The 12816-nt window shown below is 39.2% G+C and overlaps 1 long non-coding RNA gene across 3 annotated transcripts in view; it reads right to left on the reverse strand.

The window, feature by feature from the left end:
- The window catches only part of LOC109027654 (uncharacterized), a 90012-nt gene that overhangs the window by 13979 nt on the left and 63217 nt on the right, over positions 1–12816 (reverse strand). For 2 of the 3 annotated variants that reach the window (XR_002006682.4, XR_010134608.1), the window contains 3 exons: positions 11531–11593; positions 8308–8603; positions 7706–7790 (listed from right to left, as the gene is read on the reverse strand). This is a non-coding gene — a long non-coding RNA (uncharacterized lncRNA). The remainder of the gene's footprint in view (positions 1–7705; positions 7791–8307; positions 8604–11530; positions 11594–12816) is intronic. The other variant, XR_010134609.1, reaches the window with a different exon arrangement.

Here is a 12816-nt window from a genome sequence, read left to right on the forward strand (position 1 = left end):
AAGTTGCTATGGGCTTGATAGCTCTGGTGGGGGATGGCTAGAGGCCCGGGCCTGAAAGACCTGGAGATATGGGATATGGGAACAAGCACCCATGTAGCAGTCTGGCCACTTTTCTGTAGGTCTGCTTCAGTCTGCTTGGGCCCGCTCCAATCCCTAGTCACATCAGATTTTCCAGTACCTGGAGGTATCACCAATGAAGGCTGCGAAGCAGCAAAATGGCAATCTGGCCCTCTCTCTGGGAGCTCTGACCCAGAGAGGTATGTGCCTGCTGCTGGCCCAAAGGCACCTGTAGGAGGTGGCTGGAGACCCCGGCTGGGAGATCCTGCCTAGTGAGGAGGAACAGGATCAGGGACCTGCTTTAAAAAGACATCTGGCCACATTTTGGTAGAGTAGATATGCTTTGCTGGGCATTTGCTTCAGCCCCTGGTTGCCTAGACACTCCAAAGCCCGATGGCTGGAATGGCTAAGTCACCCAAACAGCAGTGATGGTGGCCCACCCCCTCCGTGAGCTCCATCCCTGGGAAGTTACTAATCTCTGTTGGCCAGAGAACACCTTTGTGGGAGAGGTGGCTGGAGGCGCCCCAGTTGGGAGTTCCTGTCCAGTGAAAAGGAATGAGATTGGGGACCCGCTTAAAGTAGTAGTCTGGCCATGTTTGGTACAGCAGTTGTGCTGTATTGGGGGATCCCTTCTGCCCCTGGTTGGCCTGGATTCTGCAAAGCCTGAAGGCTGGAACAGCTAATGTACCTGAACAGTAAAGATGGAGGCCTGCCTGTTCCCCTGGGAGCTCTTCCTTAGGGAGTTACAGTGCTGGTACCAGTGGCTGGCCAGAATTCTAAGCTGTGGGTCTTATCTTGTGAGGTAGCATGGACGTGGGGCCTGCAGGCTGTTGCTTCTCAGCCCCCTGGATTCAGCCTCTTTTCTATGGGTATGTACAGGGGTCTAACCTCCCACTTTGCTGGAGCTGCAGCTACTTTTGCTGGAAAGCCCAAGTATCTAAGGCTCCAGTGATTCCACGCATGTCTGACTGGTTGCTCTGCCAAGACTCCATGTAGCTCTGTCAGACTGAAGTCCCTGGTAGACTGGGTTCACAAGGATATCTCCTGTCCCAAGGGTTGCAAAGATCTGTCGAAGAAGCATGGATTCCTCAGGTGGGGGAGGGTCCCCTGTCTCTGTTTTTCTCCCAGATGGGCTTTGTCCTGTCTTGGTTTTCTTTGTTCTCCATGAGTCAAGTTGTTTCCTTGATTACTCCCTTTGTGAATACCGGGATGTTTCAGTTGAAGGTGTTGTATTTACTCACCCCTCCCGTTTCTCTCCATGAGAGCTACACACAGTAGCTGCTTCTAGACAGCCATATTGGCCATTTCCATCCATTGTTTTCATCTAGAATCCACCTTCTTTAAAAAATGAGTTTTCCTTCAACTGTGCATCATTTTATTTTCGAATTGAGCCTATTTTGAGCACTTAATATTTAATTTCTAGCACTTAATATTTACACAATTACAGTTCATTTGACCTATGAGTCATTATATTTATCTCTTATGTGTATTTATACCCGTTCTAAAGCTTGGTTTTATGGTCTAATTAAATTAATGGGATATACTTTATAAATAATACTTAGTGAAGATGATACAGTTAGAGGACCAGGATTCTAGGTCTAGCCACTAACTAGCTGTGTGAACTTAGACAAACCATTTAATTTTATTTAATTCAGAAAAATGTATGAAAACAAAGTAGCTCAATCTCACTGCTCACATAACTACTTGTAAAGAAATACATGTACAGAGTTTGTTCTTCTTTTTTATCATTTCAGGAAATGAATAACATGAAGTGAAGTCTTCATCTCCATTCCCAACAGTCCCCATTCTACTTCCAGAAAGAGTCCCCATTCTACTTCCAGAAAGGTAAACATTGTTCATATTTTGTTATGAATTCATTTTGCTATGAATTCTTTACAAATCAGCATACTAAAAGATGTTTGAGTATTTCCTAGTAGATGCAGATCCTACCATAAAACTGTATGCATATAATATTTTTAAAGAGAAATCATTGTTTTAGAGAACATTTAGGGAGTAAAGAGTACGTGTTAAAATTTCTTTGAAATGCTTATCTATGACTAGAAGCATTGCTTTCTTCTACTCTATACAGATAGTAAATTCAAAGGCACATTTGGGGACAGGATTGTGGGTTTTCTCAAATAACCTTCTTAAATAGGTAGAGAAAGCACCTCTAGTCTTGGTTTTTTAGAGAAATTTTTAATATTATGTTCAATTTTTTAAGGCAAATAAAGTAAGCTGGGATATGATTTTTATTTATCAAGGTAATTATTTTCCCTAAAGTTTAAAGAAAACTTTAAGGAACAAATAGGTGTAGCTGGAGCAAGTTTATTGAGGTATAGATACACCACACCACTAATTTCATAGTGTAGACAGTCCTCTCAGAATGGTATCAAGAGTTCTTTGAAAGGGCAATACAGTTTCCGAAAGCCCCACAGGAAGACCTGGGTAGTGACAATAGTACCATCTCTTCTGGAAACCTGACTCTGAAATGAATTATACTCAGGGCAAAAAGCATTCTTCTGTATTTGTAGGTAGCCTAAAATGTACATCACAGCTGCCTGGGCTAATTTTATAGGGCTCGTGGAGGCTCCTACATTTGCTATTCACAATGGCAAGATGAGCTCAATATTTGAACAAAAAAAGTTAAATTTACCAACTGTAGGATTTATATTCTCAGAACAAAAAAATAAATGAAACCTTTAAGGGAGCTTAGAAAGTACAACCATAAAGAAATAGTCATGAGTCATTTCTTCAGTTAAACCAGCATCAGTACTCAAGTATGATTACTATATTAGAAAAATCATCTTTAAACTTCTGCTTGTGTATATTCGTGATCACCAATAAAAAGGTTCTACCAAAGGGCCAGTGCACCCAGGTGTTCATGTACATACAACAGCATATCATGATGGACACTAGAAGCCTCGCCCTACAGTCTCTGCTCTTAGGTTCCACCTCTGACCCTCACTTGTTGGGCTTATCTTCAGCAAATCTTTAGCCTCTCTCTCCCTAAACTGCATCATCTGAAAAATAGAGATGACAATAGTACTTGGCTCACTGAGTTGTTATGAAAATTAAGTTAGTACATGTAAAACCCTTTTCTGGCACATGGTAAGTGCATGTAACACTGTTCTTTTTCTTATTCAATGGGTATATACCAAGGGAAAGGTTTAAATAAAAACATTAAGTTAAATAATTTATTCAAAAGCCATGCCACTGTTAAATTAATACAGTCAAAACTACAAATAAAAAAAGAACATGCAAAATATTTTAAAATATTGTATAAAGGCTTATATGTACAAGCTTAAAAACCATTTATGAATCAATTTGTGCATAAAAATTGTATACATGCAGAGACTTGGGCCAGAATGGATATTGTTGAATTAATTTCAAAAATACGTTTTACAGCTTTTCCAAAACTCTTTAATGAAAAGTCAGCAAGAAGATAATGAGAAAGGACCAAACAGATGTTGGCTTCTGCTGAAATTTGCCAAACTTTTACAGCATCATTATGATAGCTTTCCGTTTAGGTCACCACAGTTTAAAAGTAAGTGGGACATTTGGATCTAGAAGAGAGCAGTGATGATTAAAGAGTTGGAAACCCAGGCTTAAGAGGAAGGGACCATGGAAATGATGTTGGTTGGCCAAAAGAGGAGAAGGCTGTGGGTGCCTTAATTACAGTCTCAGTATATATAATACACCATGTAAATGAACAGATGTTGTTCTGCAATGAAAATAGAACAAGATGGGAGCACTGTGGCTCTGATTTGAGAACCATCTTTGTCTATAAAGAGTTTTTGAATAACTAAACCCTGGTTCACTCAACCAATATCTATTCATTTCCTCTATTTTGTGTACCATATTAAGTATAACAATTGATAATTCACATATTTAGACATATTGGGTGGAATATGCTCTATAATTGAATTGTATTGCAGGAGACTTGGTGACCTATACGCATTAGAGCATGGGAAAGACAGGAAACTAGGTTGGGGCAGTGACGCATTTTGGATTCCCACTTCTGTTTCACAAGGATGCATTAGTATCCTGACACCACCACAGAAGATAGCTAGGTGGGAGTCTGCTTGTTGATACATCAACCAGAAGGACTGCCCTGGGGGCAAGTAGAGTGCTTCTTCCAGCTCAAGGAATTATGCAGTGAGCAGGCTTTCCTTGCAGGCCCACCTAGCTCCCCAAGGGAGGACATTCTCTTTTAGAGCCACAAATAACCAGTTTTGGATTACCCCAAAAGACATCTATCTATTTAAATGGTCTTTCCTGTAAATAACACTTCACTTCTGATACCAAATGTGTAGGGTTTATTACCAGTTCCTAGCAGACACCAACTTGGTGTCCTAAAATGCAATTAAATTCTAACACTATCTATCTATCTATCAGAAATTAGATCCCACAAGATTGTCCACACTTCACATGCCAATAGCAAGTCCCAGCCTCCTGTACTTCTGACTGACCAGCTATACACTGGGAGTTTCCATAACTCTCATCTCAGTTTCAGTAATTTGCTAGAATAGCTTACAGAACTCAAACATTTACTCAATTTACCAGTCTATTAAAAATAGTATTTTGTTGAGAATGTTTGCCTCTGTGTTCATCAGGGATATTGGTCTGTAGTTTTCATTTTTTATGTCCTTTCCTGGTTTTGGTATTAGGGTAAAACTGGCTTCATAGAATGATTTAGGGAGGATTCCCTCTTTATCTTTTGGAAATTGGTACCAATTCTTTGAACGTCTGGTAGAATTTAGCTGTAAATCTGTCTTTTTCGGTTGGCAATTTTTAAATTACCATTTCAATCTTGCTGCTTGTTATTGGTCTGTTCAGAGTTTCTATTTCTTTCTGGTTTAATCTAGGAGGGTTGTATATTTCTAGGAATTTAACCAACTCCTCTAGGTGTTCACAGTAGCCTTGAATGATCTTTTGCATTTCTTGGTATCAGTGATAATGTCTCCCATTTCTAATTGAGCTTATTTGGAACTTCATTCTTTTCTTGGTTAATCTCACTAATCTCACTAATGGTCTATCAATTTTGTTTATCTTCAAAGAACAAGCTTTTTCATTCATTTAGTTCTGTTCTGATCTTTGTTATTTCTTCTGCTGAGTTTGGGTTTGTTCTTGTTTCTCTAGTTCCTTGAGGTTTCTTGTTTCTCTAGTTCCTTGAGGTATGTGACCTTAGATTGTCTGTGCATAAAGGGTATCCAAATTAGTAAAGAGGAAGTCAAACTAGCACTGTTTGCTGATGATATGATCATATACGTAGAAAACCCTAAAGACCCCTCCAAAAAGCTCCTAGAACTGATAAATGAATTTAGGAAAGTTTCCAGATACAAAATCAATGTACACAATCAGTAGCAATGCTATATACCAACAATGACCAAGCTGAGAATCAGATCAAGAACTTAACTCCTTTTATAATAGTGCAAAACAAATAAGAATACACCTAAGCAAGGAGATGAAGGACCTCTATAAGGAAAACTACAAAACACTGCTGAAAGAAATCACAGATGACACAAACAAGTGGAAACACATCCCATGCTCATGGATGGGTAGAATCAATATTGTGAAAGTGACCATACGTCCAAAAGCAATCTACAAATTTAACGCAATTCCCATCAAAAAACCACCATCATTCTTCACAGAACTAGAAAAAAAAGCTAAAATTCATGTGGAACCAAAAAAGAGCCCATATAGCCAAAGAAAGACTAAGCAAAAAGAGCAAATCTGAAGGTATCACATTACCTGACTTCAAACTATACTATAAGGCTATAGTCACCAAAACAACATGGTATTCGTAAAAAATAGGCACATAGATCAATGGAACAGAATAGAGAACCCAGAAATAAAGCCAAATACTTACAGCCAACTGATCTTTGACAAAGCAACACAAAAACAAAGTGGAGAAGGGATACTGTATTCAACAAATGGTGCTGAGTTAATTGGCAAGCCAAAGGTGGAAAAATGAAACTGGATCCTCATCTCTCACCTTATACAAAACTCAATTCAAGATGGATCAAAGACTTAAATCTAAGACCTGAAGCCATAAAGATTATAGAAGATAACATGGAAAAAACCGTTCTAGACATTGTCTTAGGCAAAGACTTCATGAACCCAAAAACAAAGATAAATAGGTGGGACTTAAACTAAAAAGCTTCTGCATGGCAAAATAATAATATCAGCAGAGTTAACAGACAACACACAGATAAACTAAAAAGCTTCTGCATGGCAAAATAATAATAATCAGCAGAGTTAACAGACAACACACAGAGTGGGAGAAAATCTGCACAAACTATACATCTAACAAAGGACTAATATCCAGAATCTACATGAAATTCAAGTCAGCAAGAAAAAAAAAATCCCATCAAAAAGTGGGCTAAGGACCTGAACAGACAATTCTCAAAAGAAGATGTAAAAGAAGATGTACAGATGGCCAATAAATATATGGAAAAACGTTCAACACCACTGATTATCAGGGAAATGCAAATCAAACCACAATGTGATATCACCTTACTCCTGCAAGAATGGACATAATCAAAAAATGATAGATGTTGGCATGGATGTGGTAAAAGGGAGCACTTTTACACTGTTACACTGTTGTTGAGAATGTAAACTAGTACAACCATTACGGGAAACAGTGTGGAGATTCCTTAAAGAACTATAAGTAGATCTACCATTTGATTCAGCAACCCCACTCCTGGGTATCTACCTAGAGGAAAAGAAGTCATTATTTTATTATTATGTGTATACAAGTATCTTTTAAAAGATACTTTTAAAAGATACTTGTATACACATGTTTATAGCAGCACGATTTGCAATTGCAAAAACATGGAACCACCCCAAATGTCCATCAATCAACAAATGGATACAGAACATGTAAATATATATGATGAAATACTAATCAGCCATACATGTAAATATATATGGTGAAATACTAATCAGCCATAAAAGGAACTAATTTTAAGGTGGATCTATGTCACAGTTCAAATTCAGTGTTCAGTGACTTATTGCCTAAATGTACAATGATCTATCTAACTCTTAAATGAGGCCAGAAGAGTGAGCTGGTAAAAAGAGGGCTAAGATCCTCCAAGAACTGAGTTCCTGTTCCAACTCTGTCACTTACTATTTGATTATCAATGGGCAATTTGTGGAATCTGTTTTAAATCATGGGCACTCAGGGAATAAGTGTTGGGCACCAATAGCATCTACTATAGAAGTTACTCAATATCTTCCCTGAAAGCCTTTGAACATAGCTAGGCCTCTAAATAGTCTGCTTAAACTCCAGTTCTTTTGGAAAATGGCAGAGAAAATGATTATCAGATTTTAAGTCTATCAAAATTCCATTCAGCATTGAATACATATAAAGTATAAGGTGAGTTACGAATATATGCAAAAATTTGTATTCAAAATATAAGACAGAAAATGTTCATTTTTATAATTTACTCTTATAAATCAGTCTCAGTAAGGCAGCTGGGGTTCTCTTCCTGTCTCAAATATTGAGCCCAAAATTTTCCCAGCTTTGTGACAGTATTAGGTTCACACCAACTCTTTTGGATGCCTTCCTCTCAAAATCAAATTCAATATAGAGGGTCAGAGACTGAGAAGCCTAGGATGAGCCAGAAAGTTTGTGATTGGCACATACTTGCCTGGGGCCCAAGTCACCAGAAGTCAAAAGTTTCCTCAGGAAATAATGTGTTGTCAAATGGCCATCCTCCAGTCAACGGGGCCTGTTAAGTCAAAAACACATCAGTATTATAAAGCACCACACACACTGACTCATTTAGTCTCAAGATATGCAGGATCTAAATTATTATATCCCTTTTACTGGTAAGGAAACCACGATTTAAAACAGATTACATAAATTGCCCATTGATAATCAAATAGTAAGTGACAGAGCTGGAACACAAACTCAGTTCTTGGAGGATCTCAGCCCTCTTTTTACCAGATCACTCTTCTTTTCTTCTGGCTTCCTTTAGGAGACTAGATAGATCATTATACAGTCAGGCAATAAGTCATTGAACACTGAATTTGAACTATGGCATAGATCTACCTTAAAATGAAGCTAAGGTAAAATTGCAAAGTACCCACTTTTTATTAGAAAAATAATTTGATTGTAATTTCTTTTGTTTTCTAAACCTGAGTGTTCACCTTTCTTTTCTCCTGTATCCCTATGGCCCTCAATCAAATAACATTGGAATAACATTTGCTAAGTGTTTTGTTATCTGTTGCTGCATAACAAATTACCTCCAAACTGAGAAGCTTAAAATCATCATAATTATCTCACAGTTACTCTGAGTTAAGATGCCAGGGGTAGTTTGACTGGGTGGTTCTGACTCAGGGTAGGTATCTCTTGAGGTTGCAGTTAAGTTGTTGGCCAGGGCAACAGTCACATGGGGCTAGAGGACCCACTTTCAGGATCACGCAAGCTGTTGTTGGCAAGCCTGTTTCTTGCTGGCCCGTGTCTGTCCATCTCCATTCCTTGCCATGTGCTGCTTGAGTGTTCTCAAGACATGGCAGGTGGCTTGCCCTGAGCAAGAAATCTGAGAAAGAGAGGTCAAGGTGTTAGTCGCTAGCGTTCTTTTACAACCTCATCTCAGAAGTAACATACCATCACTTTCGCCATATTATTTGATCCCACAGACCGACGCTGGTATGATATAGGAGGTGACTTCACAAGGGTGTGAATTCTAGGAGGTGGGGATCATTGGGAGTGCCTTGGAGGCTGGCTATCACACTAAGAAGCATACAAATGTAGGGGCATTTTATTCCCTCTGTTGCTTCTCAGAGGCAGAACAGGGGATATGGAAAGGGGATGTGAAAAGGGATGTTTTTTCCATGTGTATAGGTACCCAATTCAATATACTTATTATGTCATCTTTATTAGACTGAGCTCAAAACAGATTCTAACATAGATTTGATAAGACATTAAGATCCCATCTCTATACTCAAAGAGCTCAATCTAAAAGACCAAATATACCAAAATATATAAATCAAGAGAAGTTCAGTAAGAGCTCAAAAGAGTATAAGGGGTGTTCATATAATGATGGTAAGCTGCTGTACACTTGGGGAAGAACAAGACACAATACCTAGGAGAAGTGGCATTTCAAATGAGTAGAATTTCAGAGTAAAGATCAGGGCAAAGAGAAATCAAGAGAAAGGAGATAAAAGACTCCAAGGAGCGAAACTCACTAAGAATCTTTGAATCAGAAATTCTGGTAATCATGGCTTAACAACTATGGAAGTCCATCAGGGAAAACTAGTTGCATGTAGTTTGATATAAAAGTAGCTATTTGTAAAGCCTCTGACAGGAGCATACCCAAAAACAAGGAAGAAAAAGATGTTAGATAGACTCAGCTTCCTGCTGAGTTTCTCCAGTGGCTTCCCATTGTCTGCAATAAGTTAATGCATACTCCCTAGCATTAAGACCTTCAGTCTGGCCTGAACCTTGGGAGCCTTATTCCTAACCAGCATCCTGCCTCCAGGCCCCCAGTGATGCCCCAGCCTAATCAGGCAAACCCACCCCCAATATTTCAACGTAGTTTCTTTCTGTTTTCCATAAATGTCGGCCGGCTGAGAAATAAAGTGAAAGAGTACAAAGAGAGGAATTTTACAGCTGGGCCTCTGGGGATGGCATCACATATTGGTAGGTCCGTGAAGCCCACCTGAGCTGTAAAACCAGCAAGTTTTTATTAAGGATTTCAAAAGGGGAGGGGGTGTAAGAACAGGGAGTAGGTCACAAAGATCACATGCTTCAAAGGGCAAAAAGGAGAACAAAGATCACATATTTCTGAGGAAACAGGACAAGGGCAAAACCAGAAACTGATAAGGGTCCAACAAAGATCACAAGGCAAAGGGCAAAAGCAGAATTACTGATAAGGGTCTATGTTCAGCAGTGCACGTATTGTCTTGATAAACATCTTAAGCAACAGATAACAGGGTTTGAGAGCAGAAAACCGGTCTGACCTCAAATCAGGGTGGGGGTTTTTTCCCCACCCTAATAAGCCTGAGGGTACTGCAGGAGACCAGGGCATATTTCAATCCTTATCCCAACTGCATAAGACAGACACTCCCAGAGCGGCCATTTATAGACCTCTCCCCAGGAATGCATTCCTTCCCCATGGTATTAATTATTAATATTCCTTGCTAGGAAAATAATTTAGCAATATCTTCCCTACTTGCATGTCCATTTATAGGCTCTCTGCAAGATGAAAAATATGACTATTTTGCCCAACCCAGCAGGCAGTCAGACCCTATGGTTGTCTTCCCTTGTTCCCTTAAAACCGCTGTTATTCTGTTCTTTTTCAAGGTGCACTGATTTCATATTGTTCAAACACACATGTTTTACAATCAATTTGTACAGTTAACACAAATATCATAGTGGTCCTGAGGTGACGTACATCCTCACCTTATGAAGACAACAGGATTAAGAGATTAAAGTAAGACAGGCATCAGAAATTATAAGAGTATTATTTGGAAACTGATAAATGTCCACGAAATCTTCACAATTTAGGTTCCTCTGCTGTGGCTCCAGCCGGTCCCTCCTTTTGGGGTCCCTGACTTCCCGCAACACAGCCTCCCCATTTCCTTATCATCCCAGGACACACCAGGCTGGGTCCCAGCTAGAAAGGCATACTTCTTTACCCATTCTGTTTATTCTGCATGGAATAGCCTGCACATCTCTTCTTCACACCACTTCCTCCTTACCTTTCCACATTCAAAGGTCACTTGGCCTAGAAAGATTTTTCTGACTCTCTTCTGGGCCCATCCTCATCCCAGCTGTAACATCATCACTATAAATGCATTGACATCTGGCATGGCATATACTCTACATAATTGATTCTAAAAGGAATATTCAAATCCTACAACTGAAGGCATGATATAGTTTGACATCTTTTTTCCCTTGGAAAGGAAAGTAAGAGATAAGTTAATGGTGCCTTAAACTTGATGGAATTTACTCATTTGCATATTTACTCCTTCCTTAAGACTAAAAACACCTTCTGGTATGAAATCATTTATTTTATATCCCCATTGCCTGTCACATTGCCCTGTATAATAAGCTCCCCATGACCATGAATGTAGGAGGCTGATCCTTACATAGCTAAAGGAAACATCACTTCTTTCTACCTAGTTCCAGGAATGGTGACCCTGATTACCCATGTCATTTCATTTAAAAAGGTCAGCATAAGGTGAATGAAAATTGTGTGGTATGTTGACTTCGTTACATCATTTGACCTAAAAACTATGACCTCCTTCCTTTCATGTCATATATCTCCAAATCTTTCTGGAATTAATCTCAAGTTTTCAACAATGGACTTAGAACTCTAAATATATACAGTTGATAAAATGCCCAATCAATGAAGTCAGGCCTGAAGTCTAAGCTTTAATATTTATTAGCATGTGACCTTTGTTGGTTAACCATCCTGAACCTTAGTTTCATCTTCTGTAAAATGAGGGTAGTACAACTCACCTGTCAGGGTAGTTGTGATACAGCTGCAATGACTGGAGGAGCCCCAGGGTCCTTGGTCTCACACTGATTTAGATAAAACAACACAGACACACATGGAGTAGTTTTAAGGAGCAGAAAGTTTAACAAGCAAGCAAGAAAGCAACAGCTCCCCTATACAGAGACAGAGGGAGGGAGGCTCCAAGAGAGACACCCTGTGTGCAGCAGAAAAATGGTCAGTTATATTGGAGGCTGGAGGAGGCAGTGTCTGATTTGCATAGGGCCCAGGGGATTGGTCTGACCAGGTGCATCATTCACGTAGCCCACGGAAAAACCTGGTCCTCCCACCTTAGTCTTTTAATATGTAAATGTGGGCTGCCATGATGTCCTGAACATGTTGAGTTATCTGGAGGTGGCCATGACACTGGGCACACCTTGTGATAAGAGGAAGGTGGGAATTGCCATATTGGGTAGACCCAGTTTCTAATGGCCTGCATTTGCATATCAAAGCTTGCTGGTCTGGGCCTTCAAGCTGCCTTTCTGTTAGAAAAGAAATGGTTTGGGGGTTGCTTCTTCTTACAGGAAAATTACCACTGAGAACCTTTACCCTTTCTAGCTGCCTAAAAATTATTTCTTAATAAATCCTGTATTAGTTGTAAAGATTAACTCTATTAACAAATATAAAACATCTAAGATGGGGCCTGGGTATAGTAAGATATTCAGTTAATTTTAGACCACTGCCTGGCACATAACAGAATGAACAACAAAAATAATGAGAAGAGTCTACAGGGTTAGGTGAGCAATGTAGGCTTAGAAATCCATTCCAACATCATATTAATTGGGCACTGAGGTAATTGCCCAAGTTAATGATGTCAAAATGCAATGGACAACAATCCTTGTGGAGGATTTATTCTGCTTAAGTTTCTCTTTCTCTCCATGTATGAAGTTTGAATCTAGTTTTACCTATTGTTTTCCTATTGACCACAACATTTTTACCACGAAAACATGGAATTTATAACAATTTGACCATATATTTTTCCTCATATTATTTTGGGGACCAGACTGTTGCTTTGCTTCCAGGCGTTGTAATTTGACATGTACTCTACAACAATCTTTAGCCCCCATTAGCTCTTAGTGAGACTATTTCCTCTAAACCTTTCCCATAGGTTTCACAACTTTCTTTTGAATGTTCTCCAAAAACTAAATCCTTACTTTGTTTAACCATATTTCCCCTTCTCTTCTATTGCGCATTTCTCTATGTTGAGAAGTCTTTGAGAAAGCAGGGAGTCCCTCTGCCAACTGATCCTATA

The sequence above is a fragment of the Gorilla gorilla genome, chromosome 6 (genome assembly GCF_029281585.2).
Source record: "Gorilla gorilla gorilla isolate KB3781 chromosome 6, NHGRI_mGorGor1-v2.1_pri, whole genome shotgun sequence".
Lineage (NCBI taxonomy): Eukaryota > Metazoa > Chordata > Mammalia > Primates > Hominidae > Gorilla > Gorilla gorilla.